Source organism: Microcaecilia unicolor, unplaced genomic scaffold (genome assembly GCF_901765095.1).
Source record: "Microcaecilia unicolor unplaced genomic scaffold, aMicUni1.1, whole genome shotgun sequence".
NCBI lineage: Eukaryota > Metazoa > Chordata > Amphibia > Gymnophiona > Siphonopidae > Microcaecilia > Microcaecilia unicolor.
Window position 1 is genome coordinate 112,935 of NW_021963850.1, and position 19,254 is coordinate 132,188.

The following is a 19,254-nucleotide window of genomic DNA, read 5'->3' on the forward strand; positions in this document are numbered from 1 at the left end:
TTATGCACACAATCACGTCCTATTGTGAAAAAAGTGTGCCCGCTTTCCGAAATAGTGCAGCCTCTTTCTACATAGTGCGCACTATTTCCAAATAACATATAAATAACATATAAAACAAACATGCACTTTTAATTATTTTGTAATGCTATATTTTATAGTGTTTATAAAGATTTTTAACATATATGATCATCTTTTTATTCTTTTGATATATCTATTGCGTTGTATAATGTTTTTAAGATACACTGCATGTTTGTTTTATATGTTATTTTAGACTCCTGAAACAGGCTTGTGGCCGAAACACAGTGCTGTGTCGAGCCCATGCTCCCCCACACTACAATCGGCAACTGACAAAATGGCCAAACGAAAACACAGTGAAACGACGCTGCTTATCTTTAGCTTGCGTTCAGGGCAGGACCTGGAGAAAAAGAGGGTGCAGGGGAAGATAGGTCCATGCATCAGGGGTGAGGAGAGGACATGTGTGAAAAGAGGCTGCTGCATGCACCACCCCATATACCCTGCTAGCGTGGTCTGAGCAGGAGCCCAGAACACTGACCCTACTTTTCAATTATTTTCAGAAGAAAAAGTTATGAGGACGCCATGTTTATGTGCATGGGTGTGGTTTTGTGTTTCTGTGTATTCCTTTTTGCCTAATAACTTTTGATTCTAGAGGGTTAGTTACTAAGCTGCAGTCAAATATCACATTTTATGAAGCATAATTTACATGATAGTCACTAACCTGTGGTAACTCTGTATCATAGGTTATAACACCCACAATAAAGGAATAACGCAATGCAATCAATCTTGCAGGCTGCATTATTCTCCCTCTGTCATCCACTGCCTGAGGTACCCACTTAGATTGTAGGGAAAAAACCATCTTTATTTATTTTGTTACATTTGTACCCCACGCTTTCCCACTCATGGCAGGCTCAATGCAGTAGGCGATGGAGGGTTAAGTGACTTGTCCAGAGTCACAAGGAGCTGCCTGTGCCGGGAATTGAACTTAGTTCCTCAGGACCAAAGTCCACCACCCTAACCACTAGGCCACTCCTCCATATGAAGAAAGCCAGTCTTTATTAATTCATAAAAGCTCCCCGGATTCAAATACAGTCGCCCAATACTCTTTAGGGCACAAACTTTCTAGAAATAAAAATTTTAAAAAATGAGAATTTTATAGAAATAAAAAGTGAAAATAAAAACTAAAATGATTGACTTACAAGAAATTAAAATAAAAGCTGAAATTGATTTGCAAAATAAATTCTATGACTGATAAAACAAAAAGAGGCTGGAATTAACACTATTGATATGCCAACACCTCCACCTTATTTAAAGACCCTTTCCCCAAAGGCAACCTATCCCCCCCCCCCCCCTGCAGGTCACGCCCACCCATACAAGATAACTCCCTCCACAACCTACAGGGCAGTTTTCTGAGTCAGTCATGTCTCATCTGACTCCGGGTTCAAAATGACGCCCAGTCACCCCTAGCTGTAGTGTCACGGTAATTGTTTTTTAATTCATATTTATTAAGTTTCCATTTTACAAAGAAACAATCTTTGATAGGATGCACCAATTTGCATATAATACAAAAGAAAAGGAACCATTTAAATAAGAGAGAAATTTTTCCCACTCATATTACTACATAATCGGATATAATAGTCCACAAATAAAGGAGGATGAATGCCAAGCAATTAACTGTAATACCATTGGCATAACCGTGGAAAGAGTCCAAAGAAAACAAGCAGGAGGTAACCCCTATTAAATAGACCGCTTTATAACTAAGGCTGCTCCTTGTTACTCTGCATATTAAGAAAGTTACGTAATTGTGTTGGTTCAAAAAAGACATATCTCTTATCATTAAATAATAACAAACATTTGCAAGGAAATCTCAACTGAAAACAGTCACAGTAATTTTATATTGTAAATCATCTTATGGTTTATTTTGGTTTATTTTGGTTTATTTATTTATATCCCACCTTCTTAAGTATAACCTTTTGAGTATAACCAGCATTGTAAACTTTATTATTATTATTATTCTATAACCTAAGATTATAAACTGCTTTCTGTAGGGTGGAGGTTTGAGCAGTGGCTGGAGAATCGGCAAAGCCAGGTTCAAATCCCACTGCCACTCTTTGTGATCTTGGGCAAATCACGTAACCCTCTTGTGCTGCCTGAAAGGCAATTCTATGAACTGGCGCTAATAGCGTGTGTAGGTTACAGAAAATCTAGCACTTATGCATGTAACTCAGTGGTTCCCAAACCTGGTCCTGGAGGCACCCCAGCTAGGATCTCCACAATGAATATTCATGAGAGAGATCTGCATGCAGTGGAGGCAGTGCATGCAAATCTTTCTCATGAATAGTAACCGAGTTACCTGAGGAGATCTCTTACTCCCTGATTGGAACTCTGAGGAGCCTCCCCCCCACCCCCAATTTGGGTGCCTTGGGGGCACCAACTTATCCCTTGCCTCAGACAGCAGATTGTTTTGAGTTGCCTCTAGTTCGGTGTACAGTCCAAGGCTGCCAACTGGATCCAGATTTGCAGGACAGGGTTAATCCAGTCCTAGGTTTACCCCATTGCATGCAGGGACTTGTAGTTCTGATTTCAAGTGATAGAAAGTAGGTGTACTGTATGCTTGATGTAGGACTTGCTAAACTGCCTTTCAGTATAAAATCAACAAAGTGGTTTAGGGGGGAAGTTATCAATGTGGGCTACCGTTAAGATGTGTTATTTTACTGTTCACCCCAGTTATTAGTAACTAGGTCTCATGCATAAAATGGGACCTGTGTTAAAATAACCCATCTTAACAGCAGCCCACATTGATAACCTCCCCCCTTAGTGTGAAGAGTTTCAATGTCTGCTAACCAGAGCTGATATTGTGATGTCATAATGCCTCATTCCACCAATGCCTAAGAGCCAGCCTCATCTGTGATGTCACAATGGCTTGACTGCCCTATACTTGGCTCACTTTTATTACATATAGCAGTGATTTAACCAGAGCTGATATTGTGATGTCATAATGCCTCATTCCACCAATGCCTAAGAGCCAACCTCTTCAGTGATGTCACAATGGCTTGATTGTCCTATACTTGGATCACTTTATTATGCATATAGCAGTGATTTAAATTTCAATTTCTTTAATTAAGGAAGAACTTTATCAATGTGTGCTACCGTTAAGACGTGTTATTTTACTGTTCATCCCAGTTATTAGTAACTAGGTCTCATTGCATAAAATGGGGCCTGTGGTAAAATAGCACGAGTTAGTGTTAAAATAACAAGTCTTAACGGTAGCCACATTGATAACTATGCCCCTTATAAATTCAGAGGTCCTTTCACAAAGGCGTGCTAGTGGTTTTTGGGCACGCTAATCATTAGCGCGCACTAAACATTAGTGACACCCATAGAAATATATAGGCAACTCTAATGTTTAGTGCATGCTTATTTTTAGCGTGCACTAAAAACGCTAGTGAATGTCCTGACCTGGATAATCCATTTAAATTTAAAACGAATTGGAGAAAATGTTTCTTCACTCAGCGTGTAATTAAACTCTGGAATTCGTTGCCAGAGAATGTGGTAAAGGCATTTAGCTTAGCGGGGTTTAAAAAAGTTTTGGCCCATTATTGAAATGACTTGGGGAAAATCCACTGCTTATTTCTGGGATAAGCAGCATAAAATGTATTGAACTTTTTTTGGGGGGGGGATCTTGCCAGGTGTTTGTGACCTGGATTGGCCACTGTTGGAAACAGGATGCTGGGCTCGATGGACCTTTGGTCTTTCCCAGTATGGCAATACTTTTGTACTTATGTACATTTCCCACATAAAGCCCCTCTACAAAATGGGACTTAACGTATACGCACACAGACAGACAGAAGGACAAAGCAAACGTAAATGAGTTTTTAAAGGAAAAACAGCTAAAGATTTCATAACTATACAAACAACTGGGCCCATCTGATTCAAAATCATATGAAATATGTAACATGTCATTTGACTCATAAAGGCTAGAGGGTGTTGCTTCATAGTAAACTGCCAAATTCATCTAACATAAGCTAGAAACTTCTGAAGAACCCAGCATTGCATATGAGATTTTTGTAAGTTATTACCAACTCACAGTCTATCCCCACAACTGTTCTCACAGAGAGATTGCAACATCCCATTAGTTGACGAGTTCCTTAGCACATGAACCCATCTCAAAATGGGGTGAAAAGTTAATGGTTTTGTATAAGCAGAAATTAGTTGTCATTTTGAGCAATGGAATGGTGGGATCAGAGGCTCCAGGCTGTACAGTGGGAGGGGCGGATGTGAGTCACAATCTGCAGTTGCCAAAAACATCCCCTCCTAACCCCCAAACAATGCACAATGCCAGATTCGCAGTCCCCCAGTCACCTTCAAGAGGAATTTTCTTAGGGACATACACTAAAATATACATGCTGGAGATGGAGAACCACTAACCACCGTGAGGGTAATTTCATAACAGGCCTAGAGGAAATGTCCAAAGAAGTTCCTGTTTTATTAATAAATAAATTAAAACTACATAGCTGCTTATGTGCCTTGATAAAATTGGCTCACAGAGCTATCCGTAACCTTGTGCAAATTCTCATGCACCAATGTATATCTGCTCTGAAGAACGTGTAAATGCATGTATACATCTATGTATGTGCACAGGCATTTTCCAAAATACGTGCATACATCAGAACTGCGCCCCAGCCCCAGTGCCACTCGAATTATACCCCAAGAGCACCTTGTGGTACATTTCTTCTTATCCAAATGTTTCTGTACACAATTCTGTAAGATCCATTTTCCGTGTGGAAAACACACTTTACCCCGGAATAGGGATTCCCAAACCTGTCCTGGAAACCCCAGCCAGTCAGGTTTTCAGGATATTTACAATGAATATTCACAAAATCAATCTGCATACACCGCTTCCTTGATATGCAAATCGATTTCATGCTGGGGAACCATAGGACAGGTTTGGGAATCCCTGCCCCAGAAAAAGCTTTACCTTGTGAGGGTAATAATTTCCAAGGCCATTTCTGCACATGAAAGGGTCTTTTGAAAACTGGCCAGCAACCATGTGTCTATCAGGGAGTGTTCCCAGTGTGGGGAGCACCTCAGGCATACATTTGGATTCCAGAGGGAGGAGGAAAACCAGCACTTATCTCTTAGCTAATCTCAGCGGGGACTTCCGTTTCACCATTATTATTATTATTTGTTGCACTTGTATTCCACACTTATGCCACACTGGGAAAAGACCAAGGGTCCATCGAGCCCAGCATCCTGTCCACGACAGCGGCCAATCCAGGCCAAGGGCACCTGGCGAGCTTCCCAAACGTACAAACATTCTATACATGTTATTCCCGGAATTGGGGATTTTTCCCAAGTCCATTTAGTAGCGGTTTATGGACTTGTCCTTTAGGAAACCGTCCAACCCCTTTTTAAACTCTGCCAAGCTAACCGCCTTCACCACGTTCTCCGGCAACGAATTCCAGAGTTTAATTACGCGCTGGGTGAAGAATGCCGTAGTGACAGTCGCCACTTCCAGATCTGAGAAATACAAAGTGGTATAGCATGTACAAGATGGGCTATCTTACAAAGTGGTGATGCATTAATGTTCACGGATGATAGCATAAATTATAGGGTAATTAAATAGTCAAGTATAGAAAGTTCATTTCCGGTGGTGCATCATGCGTTGCGCGTGTCCGAATAAGTGAGGTAGTCCGGTGTAAGGCGTTCAGCTTTGTTTAGTTTTATTAATATTTCGTAGTCTGGTATTCAGGATGAGTCGTTGTGGTATGCCTTTTCGAACAGGTTGGTTTTCAGTAGTTTTTGGAAGATTGTTAGGTCGTGCATTGTTTTTTGGTTTTTTTTAAATTTTACTTTAAGTTTTATTTATTGTTATAACAAAGGTAAACAACTCAACATACTCATAACATCCTACATACAGTCAATAGAATATCTCGGTTGAACCATACAACGTGTAAAGTTCCCTTCCCCCCCCCCTCCAACCCCTCCTCCCCCCTAGTATTTAGTCTCGGGAACCTGCTTACTGCTGAGTGGTTACAAGTAAATACATCAGAACCAAAATTACAATACTTCGGGGCACCCCACAAACTAAACAGCAACCAGCCCCTCACCTCCCCCCCATCTCCAGCTGCTCAACTAAAATCTAATACAGCTTCCCCTACCATACCATCCTCAATGAGCATTAACAAGCAAACTTCTACCCCTTGGGCTGAGCACCTGAAGATAAGGCATCCATATCTGAAGAAATTGTTTCCTACGTTTAGGCGATAATTTTGAATCTCTAGCCTTGCATTGTTTTTATGACATTAGGCAGTGCGTTCCATAGTTGCGCGCTTAAGTAGGAGAAGCTGGATGCATAGATTGATTTATATTTGAGTCCTTTGCAACTGGGGTAATGGAGGTTCAGGTATGGGCGTGCTGAACTTTTTGTGTTCCTGGCTGGCTTCTTTAGGGGATAGAAAGTGCTCGTTAAAGCATGGTGCTGCTGTAGCCTTACGTCCTGCAGGCACAATGCCATGGATGCTTTTTCCCAACACTGGTTTAAGGAGTACTGAAGAAGCCATGGTGAAATGGGAGATCCCTGTTGGAATTAGCTAAAAGATAAAGTGCTGGGTTTCCTCCTCCCTCTGGTTGAATTAGGGATTATGTAAATTATCACAACAACCAGCTAATGCTTTCATGGGTGCATTATGACGTTGCTGTAATGGACTGAAAGGCCAACACAATAGAATATGAACTGAAAAATCCATATAGTTTTTGATGACCTTCACTATAGAATTTTTTATAGAATGGGTGTGTCGCATTTAATTCATTATTGGAGATTTTTCGACCAATGATTATAACTGGGGGTCAGAATATCAGCATGAAAGGTTAAGTATTCCTAGAGGTCTTTTCCTCCTTTATTAACAAGAATACATTTATATATTAATAAAGAAAATTGTTATGGTTTTGTTTGGGCAGGTAGTATATTTTCTTGGAGTATTTTGAATGGCACAATTTTATTTTCTTTTGAGGTTTATTCTGTCTAGAAAACGTTGATCTGCACACCTAGATATGCCATAATATAAAACCAGAACTGGAATGATGGATTCTTATGACATGGAGCCAGTTGTCAATCCCCAGACAGGAGCTGTTTGGCCAGTCCTGGTTTTCAGCCTACATCCCCACGCAGGCTGGTATTTGTAGTTTCTGATTTTTCCTTTTGATATGAGCACTTCAGGGACTAAACTTTTGAGTAACATGGAGGCCTTTTTGGAACACATCATCTGAGTTGCTCGAAACAGTCTTTTCCTGCCTCCTAGTCATAGCTCCAAATGATTACCAATACACTAGGATTTTTTTTCCTTAAAATTGTTGGGATGAGTGGGGAGGGTCATTTGCAGCATCTTTTTTTTTCTCTGTTATTTGTTATTTGGTATTGATGCTGTGTAAAGCAGAGTTATGATTGCGTATGGTGCTTGATATGCTGTAAATTAGTTATCATGGTTTCATGGTTAACTAATAAAAATACTTTAACATAACTGTCCAATCCCTTCTATAAGTACACAAATACTGCCATACTGGGACAGACCGAAGGTCCATCAAACCCAGCATCCTGTCTCCAACAGTGACCAATCCAGGTCACAAGTACCTGGCAAGATCCCAAAACAGTACAATAGGGAAAGGGAAATGGGACTTAATATACTGCCTTTCTGAGGTTCTTTGCAACTACATTAAAAGCGGTTGACATATATTCTGGTACTTATTTTGTACCAGGGGCAATGGAGGGTTAAGTGACTTGCCCAGAGTCACAGGGAGCTGCAGTGGGAATTGAACTCTGTCCCCCAGGATCAAAATCCACTGTACTGACCACTAGGCATCTCCTCCACTAGCCACACTCCATGTAGAAGCCTGCCCTTGCAGATCAGCAATGCGGCCACACAGGCTTCTGCTTCTGTGAGTCTGACGTCCTGCACGTGCGTGCAGGACGTCAGACTCACAGAAACAGAAGCCTGCGCGGCCGCGTTGCTGATCTGTAAGGGCAGGCTTCTACATGGAATGTTGCTAGCAGAATAGCAACATTCCATGTAGAATCTCAATAGTAGCAACATTCCATGTAGAATTTCAAATAGGGAAAGGGAAATGGGACTTGATATACCACCTTTCTGAGGTTTTTTGCAACTATATTCAAAGCAGTTTACATATATTCAGGTACTTATTTTGTACCAGGGGCAATGGAAGGTTAAGTGACTTGCCCAGAGTCACAAGGAGCTGCAGCAGGAATTGAACTCAGTTTCCCAGGATCAAAGTCCACTGCACTAACCACTAGGCTACTCCTCCACTCAATACATTTTCTATGCTGCTTATCTTAAAACAAGCAGTGGATTTTCCCCAAGTCCATTTTAATAATAGTCTATGGACTTTTCCTTTAGGAAGCCAGCCAAACGTTTTTTAAACCCTGCTAAGCTAACTGCTTTTATTACATTCTCTGACAACAAATTATTTGTTCTGTCTTGAATAGATTGTTGAGCAAGTTCTGTCTCTTATATGCTTGTGTACAGTGCTGCATTTGTCTTGTAGCACTATAGAAATGATAAGTAGTAGTAGTAGTAGCAGAGCATGTAAAATAACTGATGAGAATTGGTAACATCTTCTCCTGCCCCTCTCGCACGTGTGAGATGCTTTTGTGGATGTGGAAAAAACAAAAAGCGGAGAGGAAAATCCTCACGCAAATCAAAGACAATGAAAACAAAAAAGTGAGGACAGATGTTGAGGAAATCCAAACAACTTTATTAATTAACATCCCCTCTCAACTATGTACCTAAACTTTCTCTCCAAAAATGAGCACGCTAAACCGGGGCCTTCACTCTCAGATCTGGGTTTCAATGTGCACATTGATGATTATTAGGATTTCATATACCAGCTTTTCATGCCAAGCGAAGCAAAGCGCTTTAAGACTAAGGGCAAAACTCCTTGAAAGAATGCTAAAATCACGACAGGACGGAGAGAACATGGAGTCAAGAAAGAAATGCAGCTAAAAGCAGGCAAAGCAAAAAGCCTAGTGAATAGAGGAACAAGGTAGGAGGAGAAAATGCAGGCAGGCAACTCTGCTACCCCACCATCCCTAGGGGTCCCCCAAAAGCCTGAGGCCCAGATGCACTAAACGTTTTTCATCGTTAAATGAGGTGGAGCTAGTGTGGGAGAATACACAGGAAGAGCGGAGAGCCGGCCCGGGGCTGCTAAAATTGGAGATTTTTCGTGGGGGGGGGGGGGGGGGGGGGAGCGGAGAGCAGCGGGGGGGGGGGGCAAGGCGTCCATACAGGACGCTCATGAAAAGCGCCTTTGCCCCCTCCCGAAACACACCTGTTTGTGGGGGTTTTTTTTTTGTTTTGACAGCTGGGCCTTTGTGGCATGCGCAGAGCAGCCAGCACAACGCCAGCATAACGCTTGGCTGCTCTGCGCATGCTTTAGGCGCTGATTAACGATGGGTTTAACGATTCAGTGATACATCCTACTTTGCAATACCGATCCGAACATTTCTGGAGTGGTTTTGTAGTGCATTCCTCGTTTTTTAAAAATCGTTATGCACTTTTACGTTTCTTATTTTTTAACTGGGCCTGAGTGAAATGAAGCTCAGATGGAGAGGTATTTCAAAATACTGGTGCTGTACAGAACAGAGAATGACATGAGGACAAAGTTTGTCCCTGTCTCGTCCCTGTGGGATCTGTCTCCATCCCTGCCCTGTCCCCACAGGTTCTGTCCTCGTCTCTGCCCCAACCCCATGGGCTCTGTCATCATCTGCAGAAGCCTCGGACAATTATGATTTTATATTTAAATCTTTGTATTAAAGTATAAAAAGGAACAATATGCTGTGCAGCTGTTTATAAATCACAAGTAAAAAAGAATAATAAAAACGAACAATTATAATTACGCCCCCCACCCTCTACCCTTTCAACCCCAACAATCGCTGACTTCTACTACCCCAAGAAACCCTAATCCACCCTGTTAAAATAGCCAAGGGTACAAAATACAACCCATTCTGTATGCCCTAGAGGGGAGAAATTTGCCCTATGAAACACCGTTATGATTATTTAATTTGTGGATGAATAAGAAGCCATCAACAATCGCAGGATTCAGTCTAGCTCTCCTGTCGTCCACAGTCCCTCCTGCAATAGAAGATGTCTTCTTAGAAGATGTGCTGGTAGCAGGATGTACAGGATCCCCCATGCAAATTTTGCTAGTTGTGGCCAGAATGTTCGCTTATTTTTCCAAAAAATCAAAATATCGTTGTCTGCATCACTCAAACATAAATAACCGTCCAGTTCATTAACAGGCTTCAAAGTAGAGAATGGACTGGGACAAAGTTTGTCCCCATCTCTGTGGGCTTTGTCCCCATCCCTGCCCCGTCCCCGTGCCCAAGGGATTTGTCCCCGCCCTGTCCCCGCAAGCTCTGTCTCCGTCCCCATCCCCGCGGTTACTGCTGGTCCCCGTCCCCATGTCATTATCTAGTACAGAAGGCACTACGCCATGGTCCACCACATCAAAAGCTGAAGACAGATCGCCAAGACCTGTCGTTTCTTTCTTTACAACATCCGTAAAATCTGCCCCTTTCTTTCCGAGCACTCTACCAAAACCCTCATCCACACCCTTGTCAACTCTTGTTTAGACTACTGCAATCTGCTTCTTGCTGGCCTCCCACTTAGTCACCTCTCCCCTCTCCAATCGGTTCAAAACTCTGCTGCCCGTCTCATCTTCTGCCAGGGTTGCTTTACTCATACTACCCCTCTCCTCAAGTCGCTTCACTGGCTTCCTATCCATTTTCACATCCTGTTCAAACTTCTTCTACTAACCTATAAATGTACTCACTCTGCTGCTCCCCAGTATCTCTCCACACTCGTCCTTCCCTACACCCCTTCCCGTGCACTCCGCTCCATGGATAAATCCTTCTTATCTGTTCACTTCTCCACTACTGCCAACTCCAGACTTCGCGCCTTCTGTCTCGCTGCACCCTACGCCTGGAATAAACTTCCTGAGCCCCTACGTCTTGCCCCATCCTTGGCCACCTTTAAATCTAGACTGAAAGCCCACCTCTTTGACATTGCTTTTGACTCGTAACCACTCGCCTCCACCTACCCTCCTCTCCTCCTTCCTGTACACATTAATTGATTTGATTTGCTTACTTTATTTTTGTCTATTAGATTGTAAGCTCTCTTGAGCAGGGACTGTCTCTTCTTCATGTTCAATTGTGAAGCGCTGCGTACGGCTTCGTTCCTTCTGTCTCGCTGCACCCTACGCCTGGAATAAACTTCCTGAGCCCCTATGTCTTGCCCCATCCTTGGCCACTTTTAAATCTAGACTGAAAGCCCACCTCTTTAACATTGCTTTTGACTCGTAACCACTCGCCTCCACCTACCCTCCTCTCCTCCTTCCTGTACACATTAATTGATTTGATTTGCTTACTTTATTTTTTGTCTATTAGATTGTAAGCTCTTTGAGCAGGGACTGTCTTTCTTCTATGTTTGTGCAGCGCTGCATACGCCTTGTAGCGCTATAGAAATGCTAAATAGTAGTAGTAGTAGTAGTAATCTTCAGAACACATCTAGTGTGTCATCTGATACATTTGCATATAATGGAGGCACTGAATGAAAATTTAGTTCCTGCATATTCATTGTAGATATCTCGAAAATCTGTTTGGCTGGGAGTGTCCTGAGGACTGAGTTGAGAATCCCTGGTCTGAGGAAACTACCACAAACACAGACCGAGGTGAAGGTTCTGGGGAACTGACCTTGCGAACCTGTATTTTCTGCATCCTTCCCAGTTCACCCCACACAGCCTGGCTGAAGCTAGCAGTATGTATACAATGTGGTTTTAATCTTTGCATGAGAGCATTTGCCAGGTTCTGACTGTTCATACAAAACCTACTGCCTGACAACATGTGATGAAAATTTTATGTGCGAAATCAAGCAACACCAGCTTCAAACATAAACATTATTTGCAACTTCAGAAATCAACCTGGAGCGTGGCAACAGCTATCATACGGAAGGGGGCACTCGAAAGAGCGGCGTTACTTGCCACCTGGAGACGGCTGCACTCATGTCTCGGCATTGCCACTACTGATTTCTGATGGGATTGCAGGCTTGGATAAAGGCCCCTAAATATACCTTCAATTAAGCGTTTATCAAGAATCTGAACACAATACGGAGTTTAAAAGCTTCTCTTAGAGACAGCTGAATGTTGCCAAACACTGAACACGATGTACCTATGCTTTACCCTGCTTCCCTATGAAGAAAGACTAAGGAGGTTAGGGCTTTTCAGCTTGGAGGAGACAGCTGAGGGGAGACATGATAGAGGTATATAAAATAATGAGTGGAGTGGAACAGGTGGATGTGAAGCGTCTGCTCACGCTTTCCAAAAATACTAGGACTAGGGGGCATGCGATGAAACTACAGTATAGTAAATTTAAAACAAATCGAAGAAAACGTTTCTTCACCCAACGCGTAATTAAATTCTGGAATTCGTTGCCGGAGAACATGGTGAAGGCGGTTAGCTTGGCAGAGTTTAAAAAGGGGTTAGACGGTTTCCTAAAGGTCCATAAACCACTACTAAATGGACTTGGGAAAAATCCACAATTCCAGGAATAACATGTATAGAATGTTTGTACGTTTGGGAAGCTTGCCAGGTGCCCTTGGCCTGGATTGGCCGCTGTCGTGGACAGGATGCTGGTCTCGATGGACCCTCGGTCTTTTCCCAGTGTGGCATTACTTATGCACTTAAATTCCATATAACTGAAGAAACACTCAAGCCCTTTTCCTCGTCCTTTCTGTTAATTCCTCTTCCCTTACCACTGTCGCAATCATGTTCAAGTATTTCTCATGTTTTCCTTTATACCTTCCTCCCTTCAACTTCATCTAATGATTTTTTTTTCTATGGAAAATCTCCCTTTCCCATACTTTACTGACGTGTTTGAAAGGTTTGAATGTTTCTGTTATATTCCCTATGCATGTTGTAAGCTTCTATTTCCAGCATCCTATGATCATTTTTCTGTTTCTTACGTGAGGTGAAAGTAAACAGAAACCAAGAAGAATTACCACTATTTTTTTACAGGTAGGAAGTATTTTAAAGACTTCGACAACCCACTGTTCTCGCCTTGCTTGCTTTTATGATATTACAATTCAAGACAGTGCGCTTGATCCAGTGAGTAAAAGCAAGTATCCCAGAACAGAAAGCATTGCAGGGATATATATTTCCAATATTCACATACTTTCTTATGGTGTAGTTATGAAATATATTTTACACATCCAATGCTACTACTACTACTTATCATCTCTATAGCGCTCCTAGACATACACAGCGCTGTACACTTGAACATGAAGAGACAGTCCCTGCTCCACAGGGCTTACAATCTAAACAGGGCAAATAAAGGATGACTTGCAGGCTTATTTTCAAAAGAGAAGGACACCCAGCTTTCGACACAAATCGGGAGATGGGCGTCCTTCTCCTAGGGTCGCCCAAATCGGCATAATCGAAAGCCGAATTTGGCCATCCTCAACTGCTTTCCGTCGCGGGGACGACCAAAGTTCACGGGGGCATGTCAGAAACATAGCGAAGGCGGGACTCGGGCGTGCCTAACACATGGGCGTCCTCGACCGATAATGGAAAAAAGAAGGGCGTCCCTGACGAGCACTTGGGCGACTTTACTTGGTCCATTTTTTCTTACGACCAAGCCTCAAAAAGGTGCCCGAACTGACCAGATGACCATCGGAGGGAATTGGGAATGACCTCCTCTTACTCCCCCAGGGGTCACTAGCCCCCTCCCACCCTAAAAAAAATGTAAAATATTTTTCCAGCCTCTATGCCAGCCTCAAATATCATACCCAGCTGCATGACAGCAGTATGCAGGTCCCAGGAGCAGTTTTAGGGGGTACTGCAGTGCACTTCAGCCAGGCGGACCCAGGCCCATCCCCCCTACCTGTTACACTTGTGGTGGTAAATGTGAGCCCTCCAAAACCCACCACAAACACACTGTACCCACATCTAGGTGCCCCCCTTCATCCCTAAGGGCTATGGTAGTGGTGTACAGTTGTGCGGAGTGGGTTTTGGGGGGGTTGGGGGCACAGCACACAAAGTAAGGGATCTATGCACCTGGGAACTTTTTCTGAAGTCCACTGCAGTGCCCCCTAGGGTGTCCAGCTGGTGTCCTGGCATGTCAGGGGGACCAATGCACTACGAATGCTGGCTCCTCCCACGACTAATGGCTTGGATTTGGTCGTTTCTGAGATGGGCATCCTCGGTTTCCATTATTGCCAAAAATTGGGGATGACCATCTCTAAGGACGACCATCTCTAAGGTCGACTTAAATGTTGAGATTTGGGCATCCCCGACCATATTATCGAAATGAAAGATGGACGCCCATCTTGTTTCGATAATACAGGTTTCCCCGCCCCTTCGCGGGGACATCCTGCGAGGACGTCATCAGGAAAACTTGGGCGCCCCATTCGATTATGCCCCTCAAAGAGTATCAAGATTCTGGAATCCCAAAGAGTATCAAGATTCTGTGCAGAATCCCAGAGATTAGCAAGATTCTGGAATCTCAAAGAGTAGCAAGATTCCGGACTCCCAAAGACTACTACTACTACTTATCATTTCTATAGCGCTACTAGACGTATGCAGCGCTGTACACTTGAACATGAAGAGAAAGTCCCTTCTCCACAGAGCTTACAGTCTAATCAGGACAGTCAAACAGGACAAATAAGGGATAAGGGACAAAGAGTAGCAAGATTCCGGAATCCCAAAGAGTAGCAAGATTCTGTGCAGAATCCCAGAGATTAGAAAGATTCCGGAATCTCAAAGAGTAGCAAGATTCCGGAATCCCAAAGACTACTACTACTACTTATCACTTCTATAACACTACTAGATGTACGCAGCGCTGTACATTTGAACATGAAGAGACAGTCCCTCCCCGCCAGAGTTTACAATCTAATCAGGACATATAAGGGATAAGGGAATTACTTAAGGTGGGAATGATAAAACAGACATGGGTACTGAACAAGTGAATAGGGGTTAGAAATGAAAAGCAGCCTCAAAAAGGTGGGCGTTTAGCCTAGATGCTAACCAGAGCTTATTAGTTTGAAAAACAGAAAAACCCTTTCTTATAGCAGCAGCTGTGGCAGGGGGTAAAACGTTTGCTCTCCAATTAATCTGGTGCACCCACTTCCAACCATACCGTGCACGGCTGTTCATAAGGTGTCCCATGTTTTCTGAGACAGCTGGTATTTCAGAGGATTGCCCTGGATTGCCGAACAACATCTCCATCTCTTCCTGAAAGCCTCTCCCTCACTCTTTTTTCCCCATCCGTGCAGCCTCTCACTAATCACCAATCTTTCCTCTCCCTGCCCTAATCACTAGCATCTCACCACCACCCTTTCCCTGGCCAGTGGCATAGCCATGGGTGAGCCCGAATGGGCTCAAACCCACCCACTTTGGGCCCCAGCCCACCCAGTAGCAGTACACCTATGATGTGACTGGCAGGGATCCCCAAGCCCCGCCAGCCCAAAACTCTCCCTCAAGTGTACCACAGCCTTCCCTCTGACACAACTTCCTGTTTCCACATAGATGGGAGTACATCACAGGGAAAGCAGCGAGGCCGGCAGCAAGCAGTGTGTATCAGTCACTGCTCACTGCCGGCAAAGATCTCCTATTTAAAAGTAATGCGGGGGGGGGGGGGCAGACCATATGGCATGCCGGCGGGCAGGAGACCAAATCGCCTGTGAGGTGGGGGCAGGGTGATGTTCTTCTGCCCACCCTCCTTGCCCAAACCACCCAAAATTGACTGTCTGGCTTTGCCCCTGCCCTAGTCTGACCACCAACTTCTCAATCCCATGACCTCAAGCAGCAGCCTTCAGCACCATCCAAGCCACAGTCCTTAATCCCTTGCCTGGGCTCTTTTCACTGGCCCCAGCTGCCAGCCTTTTACTCCTCTCTCTCAACTCTCTGGCCTTGACGTACAGAATCCCTGATTACAAACCCCTAAAGCCAGCCAAGAAGTTGGACTCTGCATGCAACACAACACCAAAGGAATCCAGGCAGGAATGCATTTTCTCCTGTATTAAGAAATAGGCAAACACACCATCCTCAAAGTTGAAAGAGGAAAGCAAAGCCTTTCCACAAAAGAACAAGCAGGAAAAATGTGACAAACAGGAGAAAGGGCAAAATCCTTCCTCCAGGCTAAAACTGTAATCTGACCGGAGACAATGAGGAGTATCTGTGAAATCCTGGAATTGTCTCTTCAGTATGTGGAGAATTGTGGGTTAATACTTTTTATTGCAGCACCGTTTGAAATTAAAATTTACAATCCCGGAAAATGAAGTTACCAGACCATTACATCAGGACAATAATCTTTTATAAGTCCAACAAACCAAAGAATCTCCATATCTTCAATGATTACTCCAGCAACATATGTAGAAACAATGATGCCAATAAACTGTCTTAAACCTGAATCAATCTTACATTAAGGGACAGGTGTCAGAGGGCCAGGGTGAGATGGAGAAAGGAGAATGCAGAAAATGAACGGAGACAGACAAGAAGGCGGGGGGGGGGGGGAGGGGGAAGACCAAAGGCGCTTAAAGTTGTTTTGATTTCAAAATATCAACTTGTGATTTCCCATTATTGATTTTTGCGGTTAGCTTAGCAGAGTTTAAAAAGGGGTTAGACGGTTTCCTAAAGGACAAGTACTAAATGGACTTGGGAAAAATCCACAATTCCAGGAATAACATGTATAGAATGTTTGTACGTTTGGGAAGCTCGCCAGGTGCCCTTGGCCTGGATTGGCCGCTGTGGTGGACAGGATGCTGGGCTCGATGGACCCTTGGTCTTTTCCCAGTGTGGCATTACTTATGTACTTATGTCCTCTACTTGGCTCACTTTTATTACATAGAGCAGTGATTTAACCTATTGTGATGTCATAGTGGCTCATTCCACCAATAAGAGCCAACCTCATTAGTGATGTCACAATGGCTTGATTGTATAGAATGTTTGTACGTTTGGGAAGCTTGCCAGGTGCCCTTGGCCTGGATTGGCCGCTGTCGTGGACAGGATGCTGGGCTCGATGGACCCTTGGTCTTTTCCCAGTGTGGCGTTACTTATGTACTTATGTTTTAATTTTTGATTTTCTTTTTGAAAGAGCTGGCATGTGGCCCTGCTCTGTACCCATGTGAGTGCCGGCAGGATGGCGAAGTGGGAGTTGAACATTTTTTTTTTAAAACTCTGAACTCCTCAAATCTTTGGGAAACATCATTATTGTATTTGATGTCAGGCTTATAGAGTTTCTGCAATTAAAAGTTGCTAAGCAGCCGTTAATGACCATTCGCCACAGTGAAGGGAAGTCAAGCAATAATTCAGAGAATGGAGAGAAGGCGATTGAAGTTGAGCTAATCCGCTTGTAAACGGGCAGCGACCAGGGACTGAGCATCCACAGTAACGAAGCGGCCGTGTTGCGAACTCATCCTTTGCCGGGGTGGAACCAGGAACGCAAAAAGGAACAGCGAAATCTCACACTAGAAAACGCAAAATTGGCTCGTAATAAGGTCCAACAGCAGAAACATGTGGCACTGCACAACTTTTAGCTTTTAATATCTCCGTCTCTCTCAGTCCAGGGGCTCTGGGCAATTCCAGTCCAGTTTTCCCTGGCAACGTTCACATCATTCCTATTGCTGTACTAAAGTTACAATCCGATTTATAGCTCCGAAGTCTCGAAAGTGGCAGAAAGCAGCGACCATAAATCTCAATATCCAAACCAGAGGTTTACCCCTGCTGGAAAGTTTGCAGCAGCGCCTGTGAACAGACAAGCAAAGTTACCTTCTTCCAGCCTGCCGCAGTGTCTTCCCACCCGAGCAGGGGCTGAGGGGTTGTCGGTGTTCCAGTCACATCATACCGATCGCTCGGAGCCCAGTCCGAGTGCTCGGTCGCGAAGCGAAGCCGTCTCCCGGTCAATCCTCCTCCTCCTCACCGATCTGCCAGTCCGGACTGGTCGGGAGCTGGAACCCATTTGCAGAAACGCGTGGGAGCTGCAGGGCAGGAGGAGGGAGGAGAAGAGCAGAGAAAGTCCCCGAGCAATCGTCAGCATGGGCCGGGCCCTAGAACAACCTGACACTGGTCTACGCCCAGCAGACCCTGGAGCAGCTGCCCCCCCCCCCCCCCCCCCCCCCCAAACACACACACACTCAGTGCCAGCATCCTAGAAACAGACCTTGGAGGAGTTTCTTAGGAAGAAAGGGGCTTTGCAGAGGGGAATTGCCAGATAGCAAAAAAGGAAGTTGCAACTTTTTCAACATTCTTAAATCACCACTAACCCCATGCAATCTTTTCTGGCCACCATCAGCTCAGAGAACATTGTCGCCCATCTGGGAACGATCGAACGGGCCATACCTATTGATTTAGTTGGCCGGTCTCAGGCCACGGATTGCCCTCTGCAGGGGATGCGTGACAACTTGGCATCAAGCCGTTGGTATTCAGAAAAAAACAAAGGATTGATTTTCCAGGTGTAATGACCGGGGAACGGAATGGCTCAACGAAATTAGCAAGCGCTTGCAGTGTAATTTACCTCTGGGTTGAAATCCAACGCAGGGTGGGGTGAGCAAACCTCATGGCCATCTGAAAGACATTTGGTGGCCTGGGTGAAATGAGCTGGTGATGGCCTCAGTCCAGATCTCAATGAGAGGTGTCCTTGCCACCAAAAACAGTCAGAGCCTGGCAGAGAGGCCATGAAATGAAGACCACATGTCTCTCTTAGTCCTTCCAGAGCAGGGGTGGAGCAGTCTCCTTTAGAAAGTGTGCATCGGTTTCCCACATTCATTCTTTCAATGCCATAATCTTTTTTTTTTCTTTTTATATCCTGTAGATTTATTTATTAGGATTTTACTTACCACCTTTTTGAAGGAATTCACTCAAGGGGTGTACAGTAAGAATAGATCAAACATGAGCAATAGGCAATTACAGCAGCAAAACTATTCAAACTAGGCGTGGCCTACTGGTTAGAGCACCAGTCTTGTAATCCATAGGTGACCAGTTCAAATCCCACTGCTGCTCCTTGTGATCTTGGGCAAGTCACAACCCTCCATTGCCTCAGGTACAAACGTAGATTGTGAGACCTCCTGGGACAGAGAAATACCCAGAGTACCTGAATGTAACTCACCTTCAGCTACTACTGAAAAAGGTGTGAGCAAAATCTAAATAAATAAATATATGGAATGTTGCTACTATTTG

The 19,254-nt window shown here is 44.0% G+C and overlaps 2 protein-coding genes across 2 annotated transcripts in view; both read right to left on the reverse strand.

Moving 5' to 3' along the window:
* Positions 1-17,911, reverse strand: part of LOC115459679 (P2Y purinoceptor 2-like) — a 123,933-nt gene extending 106,022 nt beyond the window's left edge. Inside the window, exon 1 of the mRNA XM_030189486.1 lies at positions 17,848-17,911. The gene's annotated coding sequence lies outside the window, so the exon portion shown is untranslated. The remainder of the gene's footprint in view (positions 1-17,847) is intronic.
* The window catches only part of LOC115459678 (P2Y purinoceptor 2-like), a 77,034-nt gene extending 59,109 nt beyond the window's left edge, over positions 1-17,925 (reverse strand). Inside the window, exon 1 of the mRNA XM_030189485.1 lies at positions 17,848-17,925. The gene's annotated coding sequence lies outside the window, so the exon portion shown is untranslated. The remainder of the gene's footprint in view (positions 1-17,847) is intronic.
* Between the last annotated feature and the right edge of the window lie 1,329 nt (positions 17,926-19,254).